This window comes from Hibiscus syriacus, unplaced genomic scaffold, assembly GCF_006381635.1.
Source record: "Hibiscus syriacus cultivar Baekdansim isolate YM2019G1 unplaced genomic scaffold, ASM638163v2 tig00113123_pilon, whole genome shotgun sequence".
In the NCBI taxonomy this organism is placed as follows: Eukaryota; Viridiplantae; Streptophyta; class Magnoliopsida; order Malvales; family Malvaceae; genus Hibiscus; species Hibiscus syriacus.
In genome coordinates this window covers 1,679,350-1,698,210 of record NW_024063443.1, presented here as the reverse complement: position 1 = coordinate 1,698,210, position 18,861 = coordinate 1,679,350, and the positions used below count along the sequence as shown (strand labels likewise).

General features: G+C 36.0%; 1 pseudogene; it reads left to right on the top strand.

Moving 5' to 3' along the window:
• The first annotated feature begins 16,406 nt into the window (after nt 1-16,406).
• Nucleotides 16,407-18,577, top strand: LOC120185430 (annotated as a pseudogene).
• The last annotated feature ends 284 nt before the right edge of the window (nt 18,578-18,861 follow it).

Genomic DNA, 18,861 nt, shown 5'->3' with positions numbered 1-18,861 from the left:
GTTAGTACCAACTAATAGAAAGAATAAATTCTATCTATCATGGTATATAATATATCCTAACCTCATACTTTCTAGTTCCATGCTTTGTTTGGAAAATTTAACCTAACTGCATGATTACTAGTTCGCAGGCATTTATTTAAAAGAAAAAATAAAATCAATTAAAAAAACAAAAGTTAGAACTTATTTCTCTTTTGTGTACACCTATGGACAGAGGTTCAGTCTTGTCTTAGATTGGGTTAATTTCTAGGGTTTGTTATATGCAGGGTTTTAGTTCTAGGAGTAAAGGTACTCGAACTGTCCTTGTTGGTGCCCCCTTGGGCTGCCAAACCCTCAATCCTAGTCCATTACAGACTTAAGCGAATTGAGCTCAATTCGAGGGGACACATTTCCCTATGCCTAACACAGAGAATAAATTCTCACGAAGATATAGAGCATATGAACCCCGAAAGTTACTTATTAGGTCTGACACAGAGAATAAATTCTCACAAAGACGTCGCTTTCACTTCCATTTAAAAGGGAAAGAGCTCAATTATAGAGCTTAGGTTATGCAATCCATGTGTTATGTGTGAAGAGAAATTTTCACACAAAAATTAATATCTAAAAATAAAAAATATAAACATTAATATATAAGGATATAAAAATAATAAAGGATAAAAAAATAATTGAATAAAATAAAAAGAATCATAAATTAAATAAAATTGGATTCTCAATTTCTAATTATAGAGACAACATATAATCGACTTAGGTTGACCAGGGTCCCCAGTGGAGTCGCCAAGCTGTCGTAACCGGTTTTCGCCCGGGTACGAATTTTACTTGGCGAGAAATTATGTGAATAAAATAAATGATTTTTATTGAAATGTGTTGGGAGTCGCCATCGACATTTTTTGGGTAAAGTAAGTCGAATACCTAAAAATCATCTTTTAAAATAGTTTTTAAGAAAACTCTATTTTATAAGATAAACCAGTCTGCGTTTATAACCAAAAATTCATTCTTTTTATTAATAAAAAAATTTGTGGTCGGTTACGTTTGGGGAAGGATTAGCACCCCAATAACGTCCAAAATTGGCCCATGTCGATTATATATTGTCTCTATTATTGAAAATTTAAGAATTCAAAAAATATATTTAATTCATAATCATGTGATTTCAAATTTATTAGTATAATTCCAAGAAAATATATTATTTTTTATAAATATATATTTTTTATATTTTTATAAATAAAATATTTATTTACTTAGAAATATCAAAAAATGACTTCTAGTTGCTTTAAGACAGCTCATTTCTTAAATATTAATAAATAAATAAATAATAATACGAATATAAAAAAATAATAAAAATGAAGTAAATATATATTTTTATAAACATGATAATAAACATAATATTTGTTTATATTTTTTAAAATACCAGAATAGGATATCTAGTTATTTTAAAACTGCATTTTCTGAGTATTTAAAAATAAATAAATAATATTATTTAATCAAATTATGAAATTATTATATTTCATATAAATATTAGTGAAATAAAACATAAATAAATAAATAAATAAATAAACTACTATATTTAAAATATTAAAAAATAAAGAACAATAATAAAATAAAATAAAATTTATCATTAAATAATGAATAAAATAAAATAAATTAAAAGTGATAGTATTAAATTGAAAAATATAAAAAATTCATGGTCAAAAATGAAAATAATTAAATATCAGTGATTAAAATATGACATATTAAAATTAATAGCTCTAATTCAAAATATTATGCAATATAATAATTAACAGTGTAATTTAACCATAATAATTAAACACGATATTAAAATAAATTTAATAAAATTATAAGGGACTAATCATAATATTTACCCTAAATATATAAACATATACTGGAAAGGACTAAAATAAAATAAAATTCGGAGACCAAATTAAAAAGTTCAGAATTCTATTTCAATGACTAAATTGCAAAGCTTACAAATTGGGATGACTGTAGAAAGGGTTTTTTCATATTGGAAATTGCATAAGCACCCCTCCCCAAAACGATGTCATTCGGGGAGGGGTTTATAAACCCTTTAACCGGCCCAAAAAACCATTATTTCTGGAAATTACATATTTACCCCAAATTAAAGATCGATTCTCCCTAAAGCCAAATCCGAAGGTATTTTAGCCTAGATCACTACCAAAACGTGTAGATCTAATATGGTTACCTCTGACGTTTCGGTTTCAACGGCGTAGGGAGGCTCCGACGAAGGTAAGTCTCTTCCTCTTCTCTCGGTTTATTTTTCGTCTTTGGTTTGTTGTTTGTGATAACTTGTTGTTGGCGGTGGTTCTCGGTTGTTTCCCGTTTTTGTTCTGTTGTTGGTTTGAGTTTTGTTTTCCCGTCGCTGTTCGTGGTTTTTCTCTTTCGCATGATCGATGACTTTTATAGCCACCACGAACCTTGCCTCAGATCGATCATAAGAATGGCCCTCGGTAAGTCACTGAACCTCTAGTGGTGACTCAAAATAGGGTCTCGACGTGGGTGTCCATTTGTGCTTTCTCTAGAGTCTTCGTCAGAGACGTGGCAGTAGTGGAGCGTTGGCAACGGCTGGACGAGGCACCTGGAAGAGGCGGCTGGAAGCTTAAGGCGGCGGCGGCGCTAGGGTTAGAAACCCTAAATAAATTTAGTGTTTTCATCTGGTTTGGGCCGATTCTGGGCTCCTGTTGTAAAATGGGCCTCTGGGTCTTTGGGCTTGTAATTATTTATTCAAGAGAAAATAACCTCAGTGACCAAAAATGCCTTATAATATATGATTTTAACCAACTTTTTTTGAATTTGCCAAAATGACCAACTAAATCGCAATGCAATCGATAATTCGCAACGCGATCTCCGGTATCGCAAATCAGTTTCCAGATTCGCAACGCGATTCTGACTATCGCATTGCAATTTTCCAAATTCGTGTTGCGATTTTCCGACTATCGCAATGCGAATATGTAAATCGCAATGCGAGTATGGCTATCGCAACGCGAATATGTAAATCGCAATGCGATTATTACTATCGCAATGCGATTCTAACTATCGCCACGCGATTCTGACTGTCGCAATGCAATTTTCAAAGCGCCATTATTATCGCAACACGTATTTTTTTTCAAATTCCAAACACGAATATTAATATATCGAAACACTGAACCGTCCACAGTATATCCCGTAATCGCAACTCATAACCTAAAACCCTGAATCACAACTCAGCCCCATCTTCATCTCTCACTCTCTAAGGCGACATCTGTCCCCATCTCCGACGAAATCAGTCCCCATCTCCGGCGAAATCTGTCTATCTCCATCTCTCAGAGCCACCCTCACAATCATTCACGGTCAGAAATGGAAAATCAACCAAATCAACCACCGAGGGTTAGTTTTTTTAATTTTTTTAATTTTGAAAATTTTGCATTATTATTAGGTTTTTCATATTGAAATTGATGATAAGTTTACTGGTAATTTCAATAATAGATTAACCATTTCATTTAGATTGCTTATTAAATACATTCGATTGCTGCCAATACTGCTAAACTGTTTAGTCTTTAAACCCTGTGAATTTAGTATTTGTCTTTGTTTTGTCTTTTAGTTGAAGTAATGCAATCCATTCAAGTTTCAATTTTAGTATTTGAAACCGAGAATCGCAACGCGAAATGAAAATCACAACGACAGAATCGCAATGCGATTGTCATTTCGAGTTGCGATTCTCGCGTTGCAATAGTCAAATTCGCGTTGCGATAGTCATTTTCGTGTTGCGATTTTGATTTTCGTGTTGCGATTTTAAGTTTAAGAAATTATTCTTCTTCTGCAAATTGAAACTTGAATGAATTGCATTACTTCAACAAAAAAACAGAGACAAATACTAAATTCACAGTGTTGCAAATTTAATTTTGAAGAATAAACTACTACTCTTTATGTTTATTGTTGTTCTTGGTATATCTTCACAGTGTAGTTTTTGGTATATCTAACTTGGTATGTTTATTGTTTTTGTAGAACTTTTATTCGGCTCAATTGACCTTAAGAAATAAATTAAGCCTGGTCAAAACAATTGCGTCGAAGCTTTCACCTGCACAAAGAAAAATATTCGAGGATACTTGCTTCGGGCCATGGCTGAAAGTACAACATCCGGGTGGAGATGCTATGTTGACCCATCTGTTTCTTCAAACCATGACTAGCAATCTACCAGAGACTATACAACGTCGTGATGAAGAGATATGGTTTGATTTTCCACCGGCGTATACGTGTTTTGGGCGGGAGGAGTTTTGCTTAATCACCGGTCTACGCTTCGGACACGATGATGTAGGTCGGTACACTAGACATATTACCTGCCTATCATGGTTATCCTGGGTTTTTCCTGAGCTGTCAATGGAGAAGCCGAATTTACACGTGGAAGACTTGACGAGATTATTGAATAAGAAATATGGTTTTACTCGGATGGATGACGTCGATGTTGTCCGAGTATGCCTTCTAATACTTTTACATGCCGGCTTTTTAGGCAGAGAGGCCAGACAACCTATTCCTAATGATCTAATTAAATTGGTAGAGGACCTAAATGCATGGAACCTATTTTCGTGGGGTTCATATCTGTGGAAAGTTACATGGAATAAGTTGTCGTCTGCCTTTGATGATCGAAAAAGTTTGCGTGGCGATGGTTCCAAATACACTTTGTCAGGCTTTATTTGGGCCTTTAAGGTAAGAATTTTTATATAATGTTTCCAAAATTATAATTAATTATTATTTAACAATTACTAATGTTTGTTATTATATTGTTTGTAGATTTGGATATTTGAGGCCTTTCCCGCCATGCAGACCTATGCATTAAAAATTGCTAATGATATTCCTAGGGCTATTTCCTGGAAGAGGAAATGGACCTTGCAGTAATGGGAAGATTTACTACCGTATACGACAATAAATAATGTAAGTTAACACAAATACTACCATATGTTTATAAACAAGTTATTACTAGTACACGTTTAACTTTGTTTGAGCTTTTATATTGTTAGGAGTCCAACACTCCATTACAGAGGCTGACACCCACGGAAGCTGAGCTTGCCACTGATTGGTGGCAAGCTAGTAAGCGTTTTTTTATGGCACAGATGATGAGCAGCCTCCACTTCGAGAGCCATCACCTCACCCAGAGCCATCACCTGATCAACCCGACTATACACCTCCACAACGAGAGCCATCACCTATTCTGTCACATCATCGAGCCTCTTCTCCACCATCACCTCATGATAGGTGACCGACAAAGATGCCACGACGTTTATCTCCTTGTTCTCCACCTCCACGGGATAAGTTAGGGGAGTTACGTGATGAGGTCAATGCCTTGCGTGAGGAGGTCGGTACTTTATGCGATGACAATGGTGCATGGCGTGTTGAGGTGTTTACTTTACGTGGTGAGGTAGCCACTCTACGTGAGATGGTAGCATCGTTACAGAATGAGGTTCATACTCTACGCAACGAGGTAAGTTTAATATTTTTCATATTTAACTTGATGATAAATTTACTCGTAATTTCACTTAGATTAATCATTTCACTTAGATTGCTTAGTAAATTCATCTGGTTGCTGCCAATACTGCTAAACTGTTTATTCTTTAACCCTGTGAAGTTAGTATTTGTTTTTGGTTGTCTTTTGGTTGAAGTAATGCAATCCATTCAAGTTTCAATTTGCAGAAGAAGAATAGTTTACTTTCGCCACGCGGAAATGACTATCGCAACGCGAAAATGACCATCGCAACGCGAATTTGACTATCGCAACGAAAGAATCGCAATGCGAAATGAAAATCGCATTGCGATTCTCTCGTTGCGATAGTCAAATTCGCGTTGCGATGGTCATTTTCGCGTTGCGATAGTCATTTTCGCATTTCGATAGTCATTTTCGCGTTGCGATAGTCATTCGTGTTGCGATTTTAAGTTTCAGATTCTATTCTTCTTCTGCAAATTGAAACTTGAATGAATTGCATTACTTCAACCAAAAGACAAAGACAAATACTAACTTCACAGTGTTGAAAATTTAAGTTTCAAGAATAAACTACTACTCTTTATATTGTCATTGAACATGCACTAAACCTATATGTTGTCCTTTTAAATGTTTATATAAGTGATTACTTCTGGAATATTATCTGATGCATTTTGTGAACAATGATAGAATAATGACTTGGGTGAATATCGTGCAAGTTTGAAATATATTTGTCTTTGTTTTCACTGTTTAATATCATGTCTGTTTATTTACTGATTTATGTATTAATTTATTTTTAGCGGTCCGCTAAGGTGGATGCTCTACGTCGGGTTTTTCTTGCAAGACGGAGTTCACGCATCAGACGGCGTGCATGTGCCATTAAGTCTCTGTTCACCCCAATAGTGCGAAGAATCCGTAAGAAAAAACCCGACTCACATGTCATCGTTCAAGAGGCCTCCCCTATCGTTCAAGAGGCCCCTATCATCCCTCAAGAGTCCCCTCTCACCGTTCAAGAGGCCACTGTCATCGTTGAAGAGGTCCCTCCCAACATTCTAGAGCCCGATTCACACGGCATAATATATCGAATTATTGAGAAACCCTCTCACGTGCCAGACATGATGGATGACTGTTGGCTTTCGTATAAGTTACCGACCAGTACCATTCCGGCAGATAAAGTGGAGAGGAAACAACTATCAGAAACAATTCTGGATAATACCCTTTGGGCTAATACCGTAGTTGATTTTTATCTACATGAGCGGAGCCAAGGGTGTTACGCTGACATATACAAACTCAACGATGATATGCATTTGTTGATTGAACGGTCTTGGTGGGGTGTGTTATTAGGGGTTGAAGACAATGGCTATTTCGATGGGGGGTAAGTCTTATATTTCTTCTTATATTTCATTTTGATTAATTTTTTTTAAATTTATGTAATTCACTAATATATGTCTTTTTTGTAAAACAGCATATTGATGCATGGTGTCACGTCTTCTAATAGTAAGGGCTTTGAAGAAAAAAAAAATACGCGATATACAATTATGCTGACGTTTTTTCACGTAGTTCACTTGAAGAATCAACGACAGGAATCATATGTGTTGGCTAATGGACAAGCTAAACTTTATCCTGCATGGTGGGAGGTCGATAAGGTTAGTATTTATTTTTTTTAAATATTTTAAAGGTGTTCATAAATAAGTGCGCAATTTGAATTATTACTTATGATTGCAGGTATTTATCCCTATTTTGGAACGTACTCATTGGCTTCTCGTCGAGCTTCATCTCCCATCCTTGAAGACAATAGTATATGACAGCATGATAAATTACATATCATTGTCTGATTTGAGAGATATTATTAAGGGATGGAGCTCTCATTTGGCTAAATTCTTAGATGCGATTAATTATTGAACTTATTCTGGAAACAAGAAGCCAAAGAAGTTCAATGTTACAGTTATCAGAGACGAGACCGCGCCACAACAAACGCCGGAAGCCAGAGGGGATTGTGGTCCTCTCGTATGCATGTGCTTGGAGCGTTTGACGACAGGAAGTACACAGTTTCTACCTCCCACCGATAGAGATAGAGGTGCAGTAGGCTTGTGGTTTTGGCATTTTATGGCTAGAGTGATATATTCGAGACGCTGCCTACCAGCATCCGCGTTATGAAAGTGTCCATAAACAATTTGTAAGTCAAATGAAAGTGTTGTTAAGTACCTAGAATTCAATAATAATTTGCTGTTTATTGGTTTTAGATGTGTAGAAAGTGTTATTTGAGCAAATGTTTGGTTTCTGCAGGTTAATCCTGAAGTGAGCTGCGTGAAATTGATGTGCATAAACAACTGTCTGGGGTACACTTTTTTTTATTGTAATTGATTCTTAAAAGTCTGACTTGTTTAATTGATGAGAAAAATAATATAATAAGAGTTGATTTGTTTAATTGATGTGTAAATAATTCTTATTTGTTTAATTGATGTGCAAATAATTCTTATTTGTGCTTGTTTAATTGATTAAAAGTTGATTATTGATGTGTAAATAATTCTTATTTGTGCTTGTTTAATTGATTAAAAGTTGATTATTGATGTGTAAATAATTCTTATTTGTGCTTGTTTAATTGATTGAAATGTAAAAGTTGATTTGTTTATTTCAATCTGCATCATATTCGCGTTGCGATAGTCAATACACTTTGCGATTTTCTCGTTGCGATAGTCAAATTCCCGTTGCGATAATCAAATTCGTGTTGCGATAGTCATTTCGCGTTGCGATTATCTCGTTGCGATAGTCAAATTCGCGATTATGTAGGTTAAATTCGCGTTGTGATAGTTATTTTCGCGTTGCAATAGTCATTTTCGCATTGCGATTATCCCATTGCGATAGTCAAATTCGCGTTGCGATAGTCATTTTTGCATTGCGATTATCCCGTTGTGATAGTCAAATTCGCGTTGCGATAGTCATTTTCGCATTGCGATTATCCCGTTGCGATATTCAAATTCGCGTTGTGATAGTCAAATGAATGTGTAATAAGTGATAACAACTGAACAAATCATAGCAATGTTCAAACTCAAGTTACTAATATACATGGGCCTAACTGAAAATGTTAAAAGTTTACACATAAAATACACATAATACAACGTTTGCATTTAAAAATCACCTAAGTTAATAGTCCCAAAAGGTGAAGCCGGTTGTGATTGGGATTTTGATTTTGATTGCGATTTTGATTGCCTTTTGCTTGACACCATATGAGCTTTGGATTTTGATGATGATCCATATTTTGGTAGAGGAAAAGATGATTGTGATGCACTGGTGATCCACATGTCAACCTTGTATGACCACTTTCCTTGCACCGACTACATGTCGATCTCTTCTTCTCTTCACCCTTAGACGGTATACGATAGTGACTTTTTGGCCGGCCAGGTAGCCTTCTGTCCATGGCTGGTGGCAAAACTGTTTGTAAGTCATCTGGTATGTCCCACTCAGAAGGATGTGGAATAGGGTAGATAATCTTGGCATAAGTCTGTCGATATACTTCTGTAGTGTAGCAATCCATAACATATGCGCTTGAATCATCTTGGTTTAGATGAAGAGCAACTTTTATAACATGGCCACACGGATAACCAGATGTTTGCCATTTCATACAACTACACGTATTTGCATTTAGATCGACAAGCCCATTTAAGTTATTATCCAGTACTTCAAACAAAGTGTTTGAACATGGTTCAACTCTCCATGACGTTGACTTCACAACACGTTTCGTTATCTTTTTTTCAGTCCATGGTGTAACACGATGTTCCAATGTTCCTGTAAATTTAAATAAATAATACTTAGTAAAATATATGATAAGTACGAATTAAAGAAATAATACCTGCATGGTTTCTTTCTTGTAGTACCACTGTTGAATAGAGGCTCAAAAAAACTCCATTAACATAGTAATGGGTAATTCCTGGGAATGACAACTTAGAGCGTTGATTGATTCTGCACTATTAGACGTCATGAAACCATATCTTGCTCCAAGTTGATGTACTCTTGACCATCTTTCAAACCCGACATCTTCTAGTGTTTGAGCACACTGAGGCAAAAAACGTCTTAAACAATTTATATGCTTATTAAAATCCACTTCCCGATAAGCTTTTACAGCCTTCCAGTATGTCCATTTGTTATTTTTTATCCCAGCAGACCTTGATTTTAGATTTCTATACAAATGAACACCACAAAGTCCATGAAAAGCATCTGGGAAACACCTTCTAACAGCGTTATCAATTGAGTTTGCCCTATCGGATATGATTGTCAGATTGCTAATAGGACCTATCCAATCCCTAAGATGCCCCATAAACCATGTCCATGAATCAGAGGTTTCAGATTTGCCAACCCCGTAAGCTATTGGCAGTATCCCATTGTTAGCATCCATGGCTACTGCTAATAAGTTTACTCCAAGGTATCGACCTTTTAAATGTGCTCCGCCAACTATAATAACTGGGCGCATGCAAGTAATAAACGAACGAATCTACAAAATCATATACACAAGAAATATAATCATTTAAATGTGAAATGCATGTAACTAACAAAAATGAGTCAACAAAATTATATTGATTTACTAACCGCAGCACCAATGGCGATAAACAACAACTCAAAGCGTCCATCTCTATCTGTTTTGATATGAGTTACTGACCCAGGATTTTTCAGCTTTAAATTGTGACAATAACCGACAGTGGGCAAACGATGCTTCTGGCGACCCCTCAACAATTCCAAGGCATAATATTTGGCTCTCCAAGCTTGAGAATATGAGATACTAATCTTGAACTGAGCATTCATGTCAGTCATAATTTCATGTCCCCGATATACCCTTCCATTCAAAAACATTAACTCAGCCAGAAAACCACCCAACACCTTTTTTGCCTATCTATGGTGAGGAAAAACTGGGTTCTTGAACATGTATGTTTATCAATAAAAGTCCTAACTTGAACCATTTCGCAATCTTTTATCCTCTTTGCAATCATACGCCACGTACAGTTTTTTCAATCATACACCTTGTTTCGAAACGATCTTGCTTGATTTGTTAACTTTTAGTTGATAGCCATCTTCCACACATTTCGTATACAAAGCTATCTTCAAGTCTTCCTTTGTATCAAAACAATCATCTTTCTTGATACGAATAATTTTTTATATAACAATCAACTGCTATTTTTACCAACTCTTCTTCCGGTATCTGAAGTAATTCTGGCATATTCCAGTTATACTCCCGTGGCATTTTCTTCGAGGACTTTTCTTCGGGGATTTCTTCTTCTTTTTTTCTTCTTCAGGGTTATATGAATTACAGAATGGATGTTCAACATGTTCATTCACAGTCGTAACTTCCTCCTCATTATCATCAACATCTTCCTCGGCAGCGGCTGTTTCATCATCAAAATTTGGGTATTGATCAATATCAAAATCATTACACGCAGGGTCTGTTTCTTCTTCTGAAAAATCATCAAAATCTGAGTATTGACCAAGATCAAAGTCCGGGTATTGACCAAGATCAAATTTCGAATACCGACTAGTACTCACAATTTTTTCTGTTAGCACATCATCGTCTAACTGGTTAATACGAAAACCAGAATTTGGTGCTGAAAGTTGATTGAGATTTGGATTAGGGAAAGGTTGTGGGTTTTGAGATTGTGTTTGGTATTGGAAAGTGGTGAAACAAAATTTGCTTGGTGATGAAATTGTGGTAGAACCATTAAATTTTGAGCACCATAAACTGGGGTTGAAAAACTTAGTTGATTACTACCCGCTACTGACCCAACTTCACTACTTATAGGTTCAACAACATACAATGTAACATCATCTTACGAAACACTAATGTAAGCAATGAATTGTTCAACATCTTCATTGTCGGTTAACAAATAAACTTTACATTTTCTCTGATAAGATAGCCTAAATCCACTTAAGGCTCTAAATTCAATTTATTTGCAACAGTAACATTAGAGTTTCATAAGTTAACTTATTTAATGACAGTTTTAGTTAAAGATTCATGGGTAAAGGCATATATTGTAAAACACCATGAACATTCTCCCATGACCCTCCAAAACACAAATCTATCCAAACATGATCAACATTAGATGATTTCATTATTGTAAATTAATTTACTACACAAACGAGCTGCGAAACTAAAACTGTTGCCGGATGGGGAAGGATGTCGTTGGATATAAAGAACGGATGTCGCCGGAGAGAGTGATAGATGGAGATGGAATGAGTTGCGATTTAGGGATTTAGGTTATGAGTTGCTTCTTCTGCGTAGTTATATACCCAAAACATTTGTGTTACGAAACTAAAACCTGTTGCAAATTTGAAATTCAGCATTGTGACAGTCAGAATCGCATTGCGTAGTAATATCGCATTGCGATAGTAATAATCGCATTGCGATTTACATATTCACGTTGCGATAGCCATACTCGCATTGCGATTTACATATTCGCATTGCGATAGTCGAAAAATCACAACGCGAATTTGGAAAATCGCAATGCGATAGTCAGAATCGCGTTGCGAATCTGGAAACTGATTTGTGATACCGAAGATCGCGTTGCGAATTATCAATCGCATTGCGATTTAGTTGGTCATTTTGGCAAATCCAAAAAAGTTGGTTAAAATCGTATATTATAAGGCATTTTTGGTCACTGAGATTATTTTTTCTTTATTAAATAATAATATATATATATTATTAATAATAATTTTAATAATAATAATAAAAAATAAAATGAAAAAATTAGTGTTTACAAATAACACCATTGTTTATAATGTTACCTCTCTCTGCTTGGACCCATGTAGTTGGGAGCATCATTGGTCATAGCTCTGTTGTAAATTCCATAGAAGAGCATCAATGAGAATTATGGGGAAAATTGGATTACGAGGGTTGGATACAGATCGGAAGCTTGATTTTGATTTTTCTCTAGGGTAAATTACATGATTGATCATTTTCGATCAAGTTTTTGTATACTTTTCTTCACTAAATTCAAAGGAAAATAAGATTTGCTTACTTTCGTTTTTATTTAATTAAGATGTAGTTACTTTTGGATTTATTTAATTAAGATACGATCACTGAGGGTTAACTACCGTTAGACCTTTAGGATGGTTGACATGGCACATGGAATTTATAAAATTAAAAAGGGTAAACTATAGAGATAGTCATGAATGCTTGAGTAAGCTTTTGTTTTCCTATTGAAGTTTCAAAAATAACAAATTGATCATTAAAACATCAAATAGGTCCTTGAACATTGATTTTATATCTAATATATTCTAATTTTTTTCTAATTTTTTTGTTTATCATTCGAAATATTCAATTGTTTCATGTCCAAAAAAGTTAATTTCTAAGTTTTATTTTTGAAATTTAAAAAGTATATAGATATATATAAAATAGAAAATTAGAAAAAGCTTTTGGGTAAATTAGATATAAAATTATTGTTCAATGACCTATTTGATATTTTAGTGATCAATTTGTTGTTTTTGAACTTTAGTGGGAAAAAATAAAATTTACTCAAACATTGGTGACTATTTAATAATTTACCCTTTTCAGTTTTATAAATTCACTATGCTACATTAGTAATCCGTTAAAGGTCTAACGATAATTAACTCTAAGCGACCACTACTTAATTAAATAAAAACGAAAGTGACAAAATCGTATGTTTTTCACATTCAATAAGAAAAAACAGGAATAAAATTAAACGAAAATGATCAATCATGTAATTTATCCTTTTTTCTTTATATTCACGTAGTCTGATGATTTTCTAAAGAGAAAATAACTTCAGTGACCAAAAATCCCAGATAATATACGATTTTGACCAACTTTTTTTGGATTTGCGAAAATGACCAACAAAATCGCAATGCAATCTCCACTATCGCAAATTCGCGTTGCGATTTTCCATTTCGCGTTGCGATAGTTGAAAATCACGTTGCGATTTTCCATTTCGCGTTGCGATAGTTGAAAATCGCGTTGTGATTTTCCATTTCGCGTTGCGATAGTTGAAAATCGCGTTGCGATTTTCCATTTCGCGTTGCTATAGTTGAAAATCGCGTTGCGATTTTCCATTTCGCGTTGCGATAGTCTACAATGTCGTGCGATTTTCCAAATTCGTTGCGATAGTCTACAGTTGTTGTTGCGAAAGTCTACATTGTCGTTGCGATTTTCTAAATTCGTTGCGATAGTTAAAAAAAAGATTTTGTTTCTTAAGAATTTTCTCTAAAAAGATAGTATCCGCGCGGACGTGTCGAAGACACGTATTACCACGACCACAACCACGACCACGACCCGACCCGACCCGAGACGAGACGAGACGGACGGCGGTGGCGGCGCGCGAGAGTCCCCCTTGTTCTCTATCACTCAACAAGAAAGTGGGAAAGCCAAGCCTTAAATACCATTCCCAATAGTATTTCCAATACTATGTGGGATTTGAGCATTACCAACACTTGTTCCCATACTATGTGGGATTGAGCCTTAAATAGTGATATTATTTTTGAATGTTTTGCTTAAAATTGCAATAATCGCGATTGATTGTAGATTGACTTTTAATTATGACATATTTAATCGTATAATACTAATGCAATTGGTTGCTGATTCAGTTGTTTTAAGGTGCATGATTGTTAATTGTTTTCCTGAATAATCACATTGTATTGGAAACAAGTGTTGGTAATGCTCAATCCCACATATATTGGAAACACTATTGAGAATGGTATTTAAGGCTTGGCTTTCCCACTTCCTTGTTGAGTGATAGAGAACAAGGGGGATTCTCGCGAGCCGCCGCCGCCGTCCGTCTCGTCTCGTCTCGGTCGGTCGTGGTCGTGGTAATACGTGTCTACGACACGTCCGCGCGGATACTATCTTTTAGAGAAAATTCTTAAGAAACAAATTCTTTTTTTTTAAACTATCACAACGAATTTTTTGGAAAATCGCAATGCGATTTTCAACTATCGCAACGCGAACTGGAAATCGCAACGCGAAATGGAAAATCGCAACGCGATTTCGCAACAAATTTGGAAAATCGCAATGACAACTGTAGACTATCGCAACGCGAAACGGAAAATCGCAACGCGATTTTCAATTATCGCAACGCGAAATGCAACGCGAATTTGCGATAGTGGAGATCGCAATGCGAATTAGAGATCGCATTGCGATTTTGTTGGTCATTTCGCAAATCCAAAAAAAGTTGATCAAAATCGTATATTATCTGAGATTTTTGGTCACTGAGGTTATTTTCTCTTTCTAAATGCCGGGTTCTTGAGAAAAATGGATTTTTCATCTTCAAAATCAAACATTAGTGTCTTAGTGATCTCTGACTTTATATTCAAAACGATATAATTTTTTTATAGTATGACATGAGTTTTCTTAGATGATACTTTCATTTCGCCAAAACATATTATTAAAACAGAAATAAAATAACACTAAATATAGTTTTAAAAAAAAATTAAGTGACAAAACACAAACATTAGAATATGTTAGTGATTAAATTGATAGTTTACCCAAAGATTTAGTATCTAGCATTCTAACCATAAACATCGCCACTCCAATGAGAAAACGCAGGGTAGAAGGGTAATATATGAGGAAAATAATCTCAGTGGCCGAAATGCCTTATAATATACGATTTTAACTAATTTTTTTTGGATTTACTAAAATGACCAATAAATTCATAACGCGAACTCCAATTTCGTAACCCAGTTTCCAATTTCGCAACGCGAATTTGTAAATCGCAACACAGAAGTTAAATTCACATCACAAAAGTCAAATTCACAACGCGTTAGTCAAATTCGTAACGTGAATAGTAAAAATCGTAACATGAATAGTAAAATCGTAACGTGAATAGTAAAATCCAACGTAAATAGTAAAATCACAATGAATCTATATGTAAATTATCTTTTATCATTCATCTATAATAATTGTTGAAAAAGTACATAAAATTTTTATAAAAAATATTCGTACACGTGAAAAAATTTATATGTAAATGAACAACAAATCTATTTCATTTGTCAATCTTTATTACAAATTATTCTAAATTCAATTAGTTAAAGTTTGAAATTACAAATTATTCTAAATTCAATTAGTTAAGTTTGAAATTTGAAAAAATCCTTAACTCAGACTAATGAAATACATTTAAAAAATTAAATTTTGAATTATATTAAGAAAAAGCTGATTTATACACACATGTAGATAAGTTTATTTTCCACTTAAAATCCCAGTCTAGAAGCAGAGAATTACCATTTGAAATTCGCAACGCGATTTTGCGATTTCTAAATTCGCGTTGCGATTTTACTATTCACATTGCGATTTTACTATTCACGTTGCAATTTTACTATTCACATTGCAATTTTTACTATTCACACTACGATTTTGAAAACTGTGTTACGAAATTGGAGTTCGCGTTGCGATTTTGTTAGTCATTTTGACAAATCCAAAAAAAATAATTAAAATCATATATTATAAGGTATTTTCAGTCACTGAGGTTATTTTCTCTAATATATGTGATAAAGCCAAGCTTTTTGTTTGTCCTTTTTACTATAGGGTAAATGATAAATTTAGTAACTAAACTTTACTCTCTCCTATTTCACTCACTATACTTTAAATATTTTCAATTTTCACACTGAATTAATACTTCTATTTTTTGGTCACTCAATCATTAAGTAATTAACGTCGATAAAATGGAATGTTAAATAGATGCAAAACGACGCCGTTTTTGTGATTTTTTTTTCTAAAATGGCATTGTTTAAATTTTGTTTTTTTAAAATTGCATCGCTTTTAATGTCGTTAAGTATTTAACATAAGAGTGACCAAAATAGGAGAGAGTGTAAAGTTCAGTGACAAAAAATCTAATAGATTAAATTCAATGAGAAAATTGAAATTTTAAAGTTCAATGAGCAAAATAGGAGAGAGAGTAAAGTTTAGTGATGAAATTTGTGATTTACTCTTTTACTATATAATCCAAACATGAATCTCAATCATAATTTTGCTTCACTCTCTCGCTCGCCACAAACACCAAAGAAACGCATCGCCACAAATCTCTCATCAACAATGGCGGCCGCCACTGCGAACACCGCTTTCGCTAAGCTATCCTCGTTAACTTCCTCCTTCAAATCTCCAAGACCCATTTCCAAACCCACTCTCCCTTTCTCCACATCCCCTCAAAACCCCACCCATCACCGTTACACCGACGTTTCCTGCTCCCTTTATCATGCAAATTCCAATCCCAGATCCGCTTCCGCCGCCGTAACCCAAAAAAACGCTCCTGCCCATGATTTCCTTTCCCGTTATGCGGACGGTGTGCCCCGGAAAGGCGCCGATATCCTCGTGGAAGCCCTTGAACGCGAAGGCGTTAAGGACGTTTCGCCTACCCCGGTGGAGCTTCGATGGAGATCCACCAGCTTAACCCGGTCCAAAATTATCCGAAATGTCCTTCCGCGACACGAACAAGGAGGGGTCTTCGCCGCCGAGGGCTACGCGCGCTCTTCCGGCCTTCCCGGCGTTTGCATTGCGACTTCCGGACCTGGGGCGACCAACTTGGTGAGTGGTCTTGCCGATGCAATGCTTGATAGCATTCCTCTCGTGGCGATCACCGGCCAAGTCCCCTCGTCGGATGATCGGTACCGATGCTTTCCAGGAAACTCCGATTGTCGAGGTAACGAGGTCTATTACGAAACACAATTATCTTGTTCTTGATGTGGATGATATTCCTAGGATTGTTAGCGAGGCCTTCTTTTTAGCTACCTCGGGAAGGCCTGGACCTGTTTTGATTGATGTACCTAAGGATATTCAACAGCAACTTGCTGTTCCTAATGGAACCAGCCTCCTAGGTTGCCGGGGTATATGTCTAGGTTGCCCAAGGCTCCCAGTGAGTCCCATTTGGAACAGATTGTTAGGCTGGTTTCCGAGTCTAAAAGGCCGGTTTTATACGTCGGCGGTGGGTGTTTGAACTCCAGTGAGGGTTGAAGAGGTTTGTTGAGCTTACAGGGATACCTGTTGCAAGTACTTTGATGGGTCTCGGGGTGTTTCCGATTTCGGATGAGTTGTCGTTAGAAATGCTTGGAATGCATGGAACTGTTTATGCTAATTATGCTGGGATAAGAGTGATTTGTTGCTAGCTTTTGGAGTAAGATTTGACGATAGGGTGACCGGAAACTTGAGGCCTTTGCCAGTCGGGCCAAGATTGTGCATATCGATATTGATTCGGCTGATTGGGAAGAATAAGCAGCCTCATGTGTCGGTGTGTTCCGATGTGAAATTGGCATTGCAGGGGATTATTAAGATACTGGAGAACAAGGGTGCAAATCTGAATCTTGATTATTCGATTGGAGGCAGGAGTTAAAGAAGCAGAAGGTGGAATTCCCGTTGAGTTACAAGACCTTTGGTGAAGCTATTCCACCTCAATATGCGATTCAGGTTCTTGACGAATTAACTGGTGGGAATGCGATTATAAGTACCGGTGTCGGTCAGCATCAAATGTGGGCTGCTCAGTTTTACAAGTACAGGAGGCCTCGTCAATGGTTAACATCAGGTGGATTGGGAGCTATGGGTTTGGATTGCCCGCTGCCATCGGAGCTGCCGTTGCAACCCGGATGCAGTTGTTGTAGACATCGATGGTGATGGAAGTTTCATCATGAACGTGCAAGAGTTGGCCACTATCCGAGTGGAAAATCTTCCTGTCAAGATATTATTGTTGAATAACCAGCATTGGGCATGGTTGTTCAATGGGAGGACCGATTTTACAAGGCAAACAGGGCACATACATACCTGGGAGATCCCTCCAACGAGTCTGAGATATTCCCGAACATGTTGAAATTTGCTGAAGCATGCGGAATACCAGCAGCCCGTGTGACGAAGAAAGAAGATCTCAAAGCTGCAATTCAGAAAATGTTGGACACTCCTGGACCTTACCTGTTGGATGTGATTGTCCCGCATCAAGAGCATGTCCTGCCTGATCCCCAGCGGAGGTGCTTTCAAGATGTAATCACCGAGGGCGATGGAAGAACGCATTACTGATTACAATGAGCATCGATATGTGTTTTCGGGCCTTCTTTGTAATATGAGATTCAGTTACTTGGGCTTTAGTTTCTGAGTCCTGACAGTTTTCTAGACATAAACTTGTATGTGTTCCCATAAGTAGTTTTCTATGTTTTAAAAAACTATCAAGTAGGTTTTTGTTTGTTGTATGTGTTTGTCAATAATGTCATGTAATGGAAGAATCTGAAGTTTTGTTCAAATGCGGCTTCAAGGCTACAAGAAAGTGACCGCCCTTATAAATACAGTGACATGAATCTTAAACTAAGACGACACTGTATGTGGTTATTGAAAATGGAAAAAGAAAATATTCTAACAACTAAACCGTCTATCAGCAATTTATTCAACCCTTACATGACAATTGAAGCATAGGTTTCATACAAGGGAGTATATCAAAAATTTC